The sequence below is a fragment of the Chiloscyllium punctatum genome, chromosome 2 (assembly GCF_047496795.1).
Source record: "Chiloscyllium punctatum isolate Juve2018m chromosome 2, sChiPun1.3, whole genome shotgun sequence".
Classification (NCBI taxonomy): Eukaryota; Metazoa; Chordata; class Chondrichthyes; order Orectolobiformes; family Hemiscylliidae; genus Chiloscyllium; species Chiloscyllium punctatum.
Genome location: NC_092740.1, coordinates 108022302 through 108035745, shown reverse-complemented (window position 1 = coordinate 108035745; position 13444 = coordinate 108022302).

Genomic DNA, 13444 nt, shown 5'->3' with positions numbered 1-13444 from the left:
TGTTTCCATATTGTATATCTCTATGACTCTATGACCTACTTGAAGGATTAGGCCCTCCCTCTCTCCTCAACTCTGGCCATGCCATTTAATATTAGCACTCACCCTGATGAACACTGCTCAACTCTCCACTTCATGTCATGCATTCCCCAACCACTGTAAAATAAGTTTCATCCATTAATGAGGTTTGCAGATGTCCTTCCCATGAAAAGGTCCAGTAAATGGTTGAAGAATTGACAGTCAAAGGGCACAGATTTGAGAGGTTTAACAAAATAATCAATTACTGCATAAGAAATTAATGTTTTACACAGCAAGTGGCAGGGATTTGGAATGAGCTGCCTATGAGTTTGGCAAATGTAGATTCAACATTTCAAAAGGATACTGGATCATCAGCAGAAAAGGAAAATCTGTTGCTCCTGCAAGGAGCAAAAGTCATGATAGTCTGAATAATCTCCTTCCATGCTTTAACTATTCATTGATTCTCTAATTTTATGAATTTCATGGAATCACTGTCATAGAGTAATACAGCACAGAAACAGACCCTTTGGTCTAACTTATCTATGCCAACCAAGCTTCCCAAACTAAACTAGTCCCACTTGCCTGCATTTTGCCAATATCCCTCTAAACCTTTTTGATTCATGTACTGATCCAAATGCCTTTTAAGTGCTGCAACTGTACTTCATCTACCTTCTGGTCTTGGCAGTTCATTCCTGATTTGAACAAACTTTGCATGAAAAAGTTACCTGTGAAATCCTTTTTTAAATCATTCTCCTCTCACCTTAAAAATATTCCCCCTAGTTTTAAAGTCTCCCAATGAGTGAAATAATATTTCAAGAAAAATAATATGGCTAAAATATATTTAAGGTATCGTCCTTTCACTGATGTATATGGAGGTATGTTGTTCTTTACTGTGTCATTAATTGAGAGGTAACACATTGAGAGATCAAGTAATAGTGAAGCATGAATAAAAAGCCATGTAACGCATGCACAGAATCTTACCACATATCAGATCCATATAATGAAAAGGAAATAATTACAAAATGTTCATTTTGCATATTTTAAGCACATTCTGCTTTGTAGTGGTGTTTAAGGCAATAAAATTTGATGGGGTGAAATAAAAACTGAGGTTGTATGCAGTCACTTGTACAATAGCATGAGGCAATTTATGAAATGTGCAGCACCTCATAAAATAGATTTCAGTTCTATTAAACAGCACCAATTTATAGAGGAAGTATTGTGTAGTTCATAAATAAAAGAAAGGTGGCAAGTTATTAAGATTGCTGTGATGTCTCTTTCCTTCTTGAGTCCATGCTGCAACAGTAAGAAAAGGCTAGGGCTTAGATCTGTTAGGCATCTGAATTAAAGGCTGCAATTTGAAAGGTTGCTTCTGTTTTTTAATACTGAATAAGCCAAGCAGTATATGTTCAGATTCACACAGCTGATCAGACATAAATTAGCCAAGTTGAGAGACGGGTTGAATGTGGGGATTCAAACCCATTTTACTTGACACAGAACAGCCACAGATTTTGTCAAAGCTATTCCTATCCACTACTGAAACCAGTCCTGAAACAGAATTGGAAATATTATCACAATTACTATAATGCATAATTTTTTTAGATTAGATTAGATTAGATTACTTACAGTGTGGAAACAGGCCCTTCGGCCCAACAAGTCCACACCGCCCCGCCGAAGCGCAACCCACCCATACCCCTACATTTACCCCTTACCTAACACTACGGACAATTTAGCATGGCCAATTCACCTGACCTGCACATCTTTGGACTGTGGGAGGAAACCGGAGCACCCGGAGGAAACCCACGCAGACACGGGGAGAATGTGCAAACACCACACAGTCAGTCGCCTGAGGCGGGAATTGAACCCAGGTCTCTGGCGCTGTGAGGCAGCAGTGCTAACCACTGTGCCACCGTGCCGCCCACTACCGTGTTATATGTGCACACCAAAAACCTTCCAGCTTGTAAATATTTTTCTTTTGTCACAGACAACGTCAGCCTTTCCTTATTTCTAATTCCCAGTGTATCTACATGTCTGGAAAAATTAGAACTGATGTGCTGTAATGTGCTGTAATGTGTTATTGCTAAACTATTAAATCAGAAACCAAGGTTATGTTCTGGGGATCTGGATTAAAATCCCACTATGGCAGTTTGTGGAATTTGAATTCAAGAAAAACTGGAATGAAGAGTTTAATGATGATCATGAAAGTATTGCTGATAATCAGGAAAACCCATTTGGTTCATTAATGTCCTTTGGGGAAGGAATCTGCTCTCCTTACCTGGTCTTACCTACATGTAACTCCTGACACACAACAATGTGCTTGACTCTTAACTGCTCTGTGGGTAACTGAGATGGGCCAGAAATGCTGGCCGTGGCCACAATCTGTGAAAGAATAAAGAGAATATACATGCTTTCAGTTCTTTATGCATTTTCTTTGGGACTCTCATCCCTTTAACAACCAGAATCTAATCTTTGGTTGAAAAAAAGAGCTGCAATCCAATTAATGGTCATGAGAACAGGATGCCAGAAATTGTAGGGGATTGTGGCAAGCTGGGAGGCTTGAGTTGATGACCAGCCATGACCAGCCTTTTGAAGCACTTCATGATAATGGAGCTCAGAGCCACTGGATGGTAGCTATTAGGCCATAAGACCAGAAGACATAGGAGCAGAAATTAGACCATTCAGCTCATTGAGTCTGCTCCACCATTCAATCATGGCTGAGAAGTTTCTCAACCTCATTCTCCCACTTTCTCCCCATAACCCTTGATCTCCTTGACCATCAAGGACCTATCTATTTCCATCTTAAATATATTCAATGACCTGGTCTCCTGGCACTGAATTCCATAGATTTACCACTTTCTGGCTGAAGAAGTTTCCCCCAATCTCTGTTCTAAAAGGTCTTCCCTTTACTCTAAGGCTGTGCCCTCATGTCCTTGTGTCGCCTACAGATAGAAGCATCTTTCCAACATCCACTCTGTTCAGGCCATTCAGTATTATGTAACTTTCAATTAGATCCTGATCATTCTTCTAAACTCCATTGAGTATAGTCCCAGAGTCCTCAAACGTTTCTCATATGTTATGCCTTTCATTCCTGGCATCATTCTCGTGAACCTCTTCTGAACCCGTTCCAGGGCCAATGCATCCTTCCTGAAATATGGGGTCCAAAACCACACACAATATACAAAATGTGTTTTGACCAGAGCCTTATAGAGCCTCAGAAGTACATCCCTGCTTTTATATTCAAGTTGTCTCAAAATAAATGCCAACAGTACATTTGCCTTCCTAACTACTGACTTAATCTGCAAGTTTACTTTGAGAGAATACTGGACTAGAGTTTCCATATCTCTTTGCACTTCAGACTTCTGAATGCTTTCCCCCCCCCCCTTTAGAAAATAGGCTATGCTTCTATCCTTCTTACGAAAGTACATGACCTCATACCTTCCCACATTGTACTTCATCTACCATTTCTTTGCCCACCCTCCTAAACTGTCCAAATCCTTGTGCAGCCTCTCTACCTCCTCAGTACTACCTAGCTCTCTACCTATCTTTGTATCATTTGCAAATGTAACAGAATGCCCTCAGTTCCTTTCTCGAGATCATTAATGTACAATGTGATAAGTTGTAGTCCCAACACTGAGTCTTGCAGACTACCATTTGTCACTGGCTGCCATTCTGAGAAAGACCCTTTTATCCTCACACTCTGCTTTCTGCCAGACAATCAAGCTTCTATCCATGCTAACTCATTGCCTTTATCACCATAGGCCCTTATCTTACTCAGTAGCCTCCAGTGTGGCACTTTGTCAAAGACCTTCTTGAAGTCCAGGTAGATAACGTTCATTGGCTGTCCTTGGTCTAACCTGCTTGGTACCTCCTCACAGAATTCTAATAGATTTGTCAGGCATGATTCTCCCTTGATGAAACCATGCTGACTTTGCCCGATTTTACCATACACTTCCAAGTATTCAGAAATCTCATCCTTCACAATAGACTCCAAAATCTTACCGACGACTGAGGTGAGGCTAATCAGCCTATAATTTCCCATCTTTTGCCTTACTGCCTTTTTAACCAGGGGTGTCACATCAGCAATTTTCCAGTCTTCTGGAATCATCCCTTACTCTAGTGATTCCTGAAAGATCACCACTAACACCTCCAATATCCCCTTAGAACTCGGGGGTATAGTCTATCTGGTCCAGGTGATTTATCCACTTTCAGTTTTTCTAGAACCTTCTCCTTGGTGATGGCCACCACAGAAGAAAGTCAAAAAGTGTAGTGCTGGAAAAACACAGCAGGTCAGGCAGCATCGGAGAAGCAAGAGAATCGATGTTTTGGGCATAAGCTCTTCATCAGGAATGTGGGTGGGGGTACAAGGGGGACAAGAGATAAATAGGAGGCGGAGGTGGGGCTGGGAGAAGGTAGCTGGGAAGGCAATAGGTAGATGTAGGTGGGAGGTAATGGTGATGGGTCAGAGCAAAGGGAGGAGTGGATAGGTGGGAAGGAGGATGGACAGGTAGGACAGTTCAAGAGGGAGGTACTGAGTTGGAGGGTTGGATCTGGGGTGAGGTGGGGGTATGGGAGATGAGGAAATTGGTGTGTATATCTGAGGGATGTTCTCTGAAATGTTGCGTGACTTGGCGTCCTGGCTCTCCATACTAGAGAAGACCACATCGAGAGCAACAGACACATTAGATGCGGTGTTTGTATTTGCTGGAAAATCTCTGTCAGCTGTAGAAGAATCAATTGGGGAGTTGCATGGAGGTGAGGAGGGAGGTGTGGGCTCAGGTTGCTGATAGAGGTGGGGAGGGAAATATATCTGTTTGTGGAGTCTGGCTTTAGGTGGCGGAAATGGTGGACAATAATACACTGTATCTGGAGATGGGTGGGATGGAAGGTGAGGACCGGGAGGTTCTATCCTTGTTGTGGTTGGAAGGCTGGGGTTCAAGGGTGGAGGTGCAGGAAATAGAGGAGATGCACTGGAAGGCACAGTTGAGGAGGGGAAATTGCAGTCCTTCAAATAGGAGGCCATCTGGGATGTTCTGGATAGGAATTACTCCTCCTGGGAGCAGAAACAGCGGAAGCGAAGGAATTGGGAGTAAGGGATAGTGTTTTTATGGGGTGATGGTGTTGGGTGGAAATGTAGTCCAGGTAGATGTGGCAGTCGGTGAGTTTGAAGTAGATGTCCTCTTGAGTTGGTTGTTGGAGATGGAGATGACCAGGTCCAGGAAAGTGAGAAAGGTGTCCAAGATGGTCCAGATGAAATTGATGTCAGGGTGGAAGATGTTCATGAAGTTGATGAACTGTTTAGCCTCCTCGTGGGAGCATGGAAGTGGCACCAATACGATCATCAATATATTGGAGGAAAAAGTGAGGAATGGTGCCAGTGTAATTATGGAAGATGGACTGATCCATGTATCTGGTGAAGAGGCAAACATACCCCAACCTCACCCAGATCCATGCTCACTATACTCAGCTCTGCATCCTGCCTTTCTTGAATTTATGGATATTACTCACATCACCGTGAAGACTTCCGCAAAGTAACTATTCAGTTCCTCAGTTACTTTCTTGCTCCCCACTACTATCTCTTCAACATCATTAAGGTAAGTTGCATGTCCTTTTTTTGGTATTGGGATGATTGGGGGGCGTGGGGCTGCTTCTTGAAATGGGTAGGCAGTTTGCCTTGTAGGAGAGAAAGATTGAAGACATCAGTGAATCCTGCTATCAACTGGTCTAAATGCATGGCCAAGAACTCTGTCTGAACCCATACTTTCTTTGGGTTGACTCAGGAAAACTGGGCAAAAATGAGGTCTGCAGATGCTGGAAATCAGAGTCTAGAAGCTCCCTGCCTTCATTCCTGATGAAGGGCTTTTGCCCGAAATGTTGATTTTCCTGCTTCTCGGATGCTGCCTGACCTGCTGTGCATTTCCACTCTAATCTAGACTCTTAGGAAGACCAAGCTAATAGTGATAGAGGGAACAGGTGTGTCCAAGGCTGTCAGGGCAGGTGACACCGCACCACTGGCATTCTGCTCAAACTGAGCATCAGGAAGAAGTATGCTTTTGACACTATCTTGCTCTGTTTCATTTTAAATCATTATGTTGCATCAGTCTTGCCACAGACAGCGGTTGTCTGTATGGTTGATTTGGGCCTCCAGATTGTTCTGGTAATGTCTATTGGCATCTCTAATGGCTTTTCAGAGGTTATAGCTGATTTTTGTGTATAGCTCCTGGTCATCCAACTTGAATTGGGCACACCAGATCTTCAGTAGGCAGTGCCCCGTTCATCCTGGGTTTCCAGTTAGGGAACACACAGATTGACTTCTTTGGCATGCAGTCCTTCACATATTTACTAATGACATCCGTGACGGTAGTGGTGTACTTGTCTAAGTTTTTCACTGAGTACTTGAGTAAAGTCCAGTTCATGATTCTGAGCAGTCCTGGAGACGTTATTTCACTGCCTCGTACCAGCGTTGTATTACTTTCTGCTCGTAGGCTGAGAGGAGAAACACAGTGTTGAGATCTGATATTCCAAAGTGTGGATGTGGGATGGAGTAGTAGGCATCTTTAATGGTTGCGTAGCAGTGGTCCAGGTGTTCCTTCCTCTAGTGGGGTAGGAGATGTGTTGGTGGCATTTTGATAGCATCAATCTTGAGGTTGACCTCGTTGAAGTTGCTGGCTACGATGAATAAGATCTCAGGAAATTTCATCTCCAGAGTATTTGTGGCACTCTTCACATCTGCCTGAGTTGGTTTATAGACTGTTATCAGGATGGCAGAGATGAACTTGCATGGCAGAAAGTTGGGACAGCATTTCACTGCAAGGTATTCTAGGTCCAGGGAGTAGTAGCTTGTCAGGGTCACCATATCTGAGCATCAGGAGGTATTAATCAGGAAGTAGGCCCCTCCACCCATTGCCTTATCCAAGGGTACCGTGCAGCCCATGTGATGTAAGGAGAAACCCTTAGTTTACAATACACAGTCAGGTATGGCAAGAGTGAGCCATACCTCTGTGAAACTAAACACATAACAGTCCCTCTGGAAGGTAAGTCTAGATTTAAGTACACCCATTTCAGAGAAGAGTAAAAGTAATATGGTAGTGATAGTAGCAAATTTGTTTGTTCAAATGTGAACAAAGTTTGTGAGGAGGCACAAAAGATATAAAAATAATGAGCAGTATATCCCACTTGAGCTTATTGATGAGTCTTGAACAGAAACTATGCAGATAGCAATGCAGTCTGGGAAATAAACCATTATGACAAACAAAAGGGGTGGTTTGGTGGCTCAGTGGTTGACACTGCAGCCTTACTGCGTCAAGGACCCAGGTTTGGTTCCACCCTTGAGTGATTGTCTGTGTGGAGCTTGCACGTTCTCCCCATTTCTGCGTGGGTTTCCTCTAGGTGCTTTGGTTTCTTCCCATGTATAAAGATGTACAGCTTAGGTAAATTGGCCTTGCTAAATTGCCCATAAAAGATGTACCAGCTCGAGAAATACAGGGTGACAGGGATGCTCCTTGGAGGGTCAGTGTGAACTCAATAGACTGATTGGCATGCTTCACACTGTAGGTTTTCTATGATTCTATGAAAAATCTGTTGCCTGATGCTGAGAAAGTTCAAGCTCACATTAAGCATTTCATGATCTCACCTTTTAAGGAAGAAACCTTAATATCAGTGACAGAGACATAGAGTCATAAAGGTTTACAGCAGGGAAACAGGCCCTTTGTTCCCTCTTGTCAATGCTGACCAGCTTTCCTCAACTCAACTGGTCCCATTTGCCTGTGTTTGGCCCATTTCCCTCTAAATCTTTCCTATTCATGTTTCAAATGTACAAGTGCCTCTACCACTTCCTTTGGCAACCCGTTCCATATATGCACCACCCTCTGTGTGAAAAGGTTGCTTCTCAGACCCCTATTAAAACTTTTCCCTCACATCTTAAACCTATGCCCTCCAGTTTTAAACTCCCTTACCCTGAGAAAAAGACCTTGGCTACTCACCTTATTTATGCTCTCATGATTTTATAAACTTCTTTCAGGTCACCATGGAACCTACTATGCTCCAGAGTAAAAAAGGTCCCAGCCTATTCAGCTTCCTAATAACTCAAGCCTTCCATTCTTGATAACATGCGTGTAAATCCTTTTTGCACTCTTCCCAGTTTAATAATGGAATTTGGCACAATACTCCAAATGTGCCTTTTATAGCTGGAACATGACTTCCCAACTCCTGTACTCAGTGCTCCAAGCTAGTGTGCCAAATGGATTCTGTGAACACTCTGTCTACCTGTAATGCCACTTTCAAGGAACTATGTGCCTGTATCCCTAGGTTCAATAATACACCCCAGGGCCTTACTATTAATTGCGCAAGTTATACCCTGGTTTGTATTACTAAAATGCAGCACCTTGCATTTATTTGAATTAAACTCCATCTGCTATTCCTTGGCCCACTCACTGAGTTGATCAAGATCCCAGTATACTCTGAGATAACTTTCTTAATTTTCCACTATACCACCAATTTTGGTGTCATCCGTAAACTTATTAACCATGTCATCCTGTCATCCAAATCATTTGTATAAATGATGAACAACACTTCAGGCCTCTGGTTTGAACACTATCCTCTGTCTCCTACCATCAAGCCACTGTTATATCAAATTAGCTAGGTCTCCCTGGATCCCATGTAATCTACCCTTACTAATTGGACTACCGTGTAGAACCTTTTACGAAGGCCTTGTTAAAGTGCACTTAAGCAACATCCACCACACTGACCTTGTCTATCTGCTTGGTCATCTCTTCAAAAAACTCAATCAATTTTGAAGGATATGATTTCCCACCCACAAAGCCATACTGACTGTCCATAATCAGTCCAGAGCAAGATAGCAATGGAGGAACAGGCCTGCATGCGGGCTCTTGCCCAGGGCCCATACCTCCCATCTGCTTTCCTTCTTTATTTTCCTTTTGCTTATGTTCTTTCCTTTTGCTTTATTTTCTTTTGTTTTTTTTTCTTCTTTTCTGTTGTGGGTTGGGCAGCAGCATCAGTGGGGCAGCAAGAGCAGGCTGCATGCAGAGTGGCAGACATGGAGGCAACAGGGTCATTCACCCAGTGCCAGGGATGGTGGCAGTAACAGCAAAGCTCTTCCAGTGATTCGGGACAGCAATGCCAGCAGCAGCAGACTCTTCAAGCTGATTGTGTCAGAAAGGTGATATCTGCAGCCGAAGCCGGACTCATGGCTTGACAGCAGAGGCAGGGACAATTGGTTCTGGGGCAAGTGGAGGTTCAGTGGCATCAGTAAAGTGGGCCCAGCAATAAAGACATGAGGCCTAAAGTAGGGCAACTTTAACATTGGGAGGTCTGCCACAGGCATCGGCAAGGTGGTGATGGTCTCCCATGTGACTAGGTGCTGGAATGGACTGGGTTAGAAAGGCTGTTGTTCGGAACTTTTCACTTCAGTATTTTTCTAATTTATTCCTATGGCTTATAATACTGGATTATTTATTTATTTACTTTTCTAATTTTCTTTTGTTTCTTAAGAATTTATTCTTAATATCTGTACCTAGATACCTTTGTACATAAGATGGTGCTATAATGTGGTGACTGTATTCATTTGAGTACACATGACAATAAAGCTAATTTAATTCAATACCTTGCCTTTCCAAATGCATGTAAATCCTGTCTCTCTGAATTCCCTCCTCAACTTACCCACAAATAATGTTAAGTTCTCTGGTCTGTAATTCCCTGGCTTTTCCTTGCCGTCTTTCTTAAATAATGGCACAACAGTACACTTGAGCCAGTCTTCTGGCGTCTCACTCGTTGCTGTCAATGATACAAATATCTCCACTAGCAGCACTGCAATCTCTTTCCTAGCTTTCCAAAATATCTTGGGTATGCTCAATCAATCCCAGGAATTTATTTACTGTTATGTATTTTAGGACCTCCAGCACCTCCTTTTCTGTATTGTGCCTCTTTTCAAGATATCACTATTACTTCTCCAATTTCCCTAGCTTCCATGTCATTCTCCATAGCAAACACTGATGAGAAATATTTGTTTAGGAATTCACCCATTTCATATGGCTCCACAAATAGACAATCTTGTTGATCTTTAAAGGACCCAATTCTCTCCATCGTTACTTTTTTGCATTTAATCTATCTGTAGAATCTCTTTGGATTTTCATTTGCCTTATCTGCCAAAGCCATCTCATGTCCTGTTTTTACCCCTCTGATTTCCCTCTTAAGTGTACTCCTGCACTCTCTATATTCCTCAAGAGACTCACTCAATCCCAGCTGTCTGTACCTAACATATGCCACTTTATTTTTCTTGACCACAGCCTCAGTATCTCTGATCATCCAGTTTTCCCTAATCCTGCCAACCTTGCCCTTCACACTAATAGGAAACTGCTGGCCATGAACTCTCATTATCTTGAATTTGAAAGCTTCCCACTTGCCAGACATCCCTTTACATGTGAGCAGCCTCCCCCAATCAACCTTTGAAGGTTCCTGTCTAGTACCATCAAAGTTAGCCTTGCGCCAATTTTGAAATTTATCTTGTGGACCAGACCAATGTTTCTCCATAACTATTTTGAGATTAATGGAATTATATTTGCTCATCCTAAAGTGTGCCCCACTAACACCTCAGTCATTTGCCCTACCTTATTTCCCAAGAGAAGGTTGAGTTTTGCCCCTTCCCTAGTTGGGCCACCTATATATGAATTGAGAATTTGTTCCTGAACACACTTAAATTCCTCATCATTCAAGCCCTTAACACTATGGCAAGTCCCAGTCTATGTTTGGAAAGTTACAATTCCCTACTATTGCAACCTTATTATTCTTAAAGCTACCTCCAGTGTCTATATATTTGCTTCTCAATTTCCTTCGAGCCATTGGGAAATGTATGGTACAATTCCATCAAACTGATCACACCCTTCTTATTTCTCAGTTCTATCCATGTAGCCTCATTGAACAATCCCTTAGGAATATCCTAAGAATTGCTGTTTTCCCGAATCAAAAATGTCACACCCTTTCCTCTCTGGCCTAACCTGGAATTTTGAGCTGCTACTTTTGTCCCTCACTCGTCCACTCAGTTTTTGTAAAGCTATGAAAACTCAGTCCCATGTACCCATCTATGGCCTAAGTTCATCTGTGTAACCTGACAGGTCTCTTGCATTTAAATAAATGCAATTTAATTCATCAGTCTTCCAGCATTCCCTGCTGTGCTCTTGCCTGCCTTGTCTATTTAACTTGCTTTCTTTAATTTCTGTACTAGACTCAACCTTCTCTTTTGTGTCACTACTGTTTGAGGTTCCACCTCCCTCTCATCGCCGCCCGCCTTGATTAAAACCTCCTGAGCAACTCTAACAAGAAACATTCTGCAATAAAATATGGTGTAGGTTTCTCTCCACAAATCTCTTTCACGTTTGACTTAGTAAAATAGCAACAATAATTTCCGTTTGGAAATCCACTCAAATTTCGATTGTAATTTACACCCAGATTCTTCATTGTACCTCAACCAGGAACTCCATGCAAAGTGCCTACAGAACATTACTTGTGAAGTCACCACCAGTTTACTTATCTTGCCATGAAAAATCAGCCATCTTTACTGTTGTCAATTAATATTTAAAGCCCCAGTGGCAAAGGCTGTTATGCATATTATCAATTGCTTTGCTTTGAAATTCCTCTGAGTATTAGAATTAAGCATGTTTTAAAGGAAGCAATTTCATTCACATTCCTAAATGTCCTCTAGGGCAACTGAATATCAGCTGCCATCACTTGCCAGCTACACTTTTACCTATTAACTATTCAGCATCATTATCTCCTTTGCAATGCTGACTAATATTCTAGGACACTGCAGAAATTGAGGACATAAGATTTAATGGCATTGTGTACAATATTAGGTGTTGAACAAATCATCTTCAGGTTTGCAGCAGAGGGTATGCTATTGGGTCGTTCCTATGTGGGTTCTCAGATGGCGCAGGGGTTACACACATAGGTATGAGGTACAAAGAAGGTACCTCAAATTAAGGTATCATTCAATGCACAAACAGTAGAATTGACCAATACATGTGCAGATAACATCGTCCTTACTCACTGAATAAAGGGACAATGGCCAACAAAGATATGAAGTTAGCTGACACAAAGGAAACCGAGCAATTGCGAACTGCTGTGTCTCAGGCTGGAAGAATGTTTACAATGGAGTTGCCAATGGGCTGCTATTTCTTGATCTATTTCACAGCACAGACTTAGGTGTGCAGGGCACAATTTCAATATTTGCTGTTGACATCAAATCTCTAAGCATTGTGTAAGGTGGTAGAGTTCAAGTGGACGTAGACGGTCTGGTAGAATGGGTGGACATGTGACAATAAAATAAAAGCAGAGAAATGGAATTGATACTTTGTGATAGGCAGAATGAGATCAGGCAACTTAAAGTAAGCAGCATCATCCTGCACACAAATTATAGTACATAGCACTGAACAGCATAGGAACGGCCCTTCAGTAACAATGTAGTACTGAAAATGACGCCAAGTTAAACTAAACCCTCTGCCAGCCCTTGGTCCATATCCCTCCATTCCTTGTATATTCACGTGATCATCTAAAACTCCCTTAAATGCCCCTATCATATCTGTCTTTACCACCATCCCTGAAAGCACATTCCAGGCTTCCACCATTTTCCATGTAAAAACCTTGCCCCTCACATCTCCTTTGAACTTTCCCCCTCTCACCTTAAACACATTCCCCCCAGTATTAGACATTTCAACTCTGAGGAAAAGATTCTGATCATCAATCCTATCTATGTATCTCATAGTTTTATAGACTTCTGTCAAGTCTCCCCTCAGCCTCCATCACTCCAGAGTTTTTCTAGACTCTCCTTATTGCTCATACTCTCTAATCCAGGCAGCATCCTAATAAACCTCTTTTGCAATATCTCCAAAGCCTCCACATCCTTCAAATAATGTGGCGATCAGAATTGAATGTAATACTTTATGATTAGCCTAACTAAAATATGAGAAACTGCTACATGATATCCTGACTGTTGTACTCAGCTCCTCTACAAAACATTGGAGGCTGTGGAGAAGTTGTGAAGTAGTTAATTAAATATACAGGATCCTGGGATTTATAACTTATTGGCAGAGAGTAGAAGAGGAAAGAAGTTATGATAAACCTTCAGAAAACACCACCTGAAATGGAGTATTGTGCTCAACTCTGGGCACTGTGTTTTCAGAACAATGTGAGAAAGTGCAGATTAATGTTTGCAGAATTGTTTCAGGGATGACAACCTTGTAAGAAAGAAAGATTGGAGAAGCTTGGCTTGTCGTTCTGGGACTAGAAGGCGGAGAGAAGATTTGACAGAGGTGTAGATAATCACGAGGATCTTAGATGGATTAGATAAAGCAAAATCATTCCCATTGGCAGAAGGATTTAGAACCAAAAGGCAATAATTCAAGGTGATTAGCAAAAAAATGGT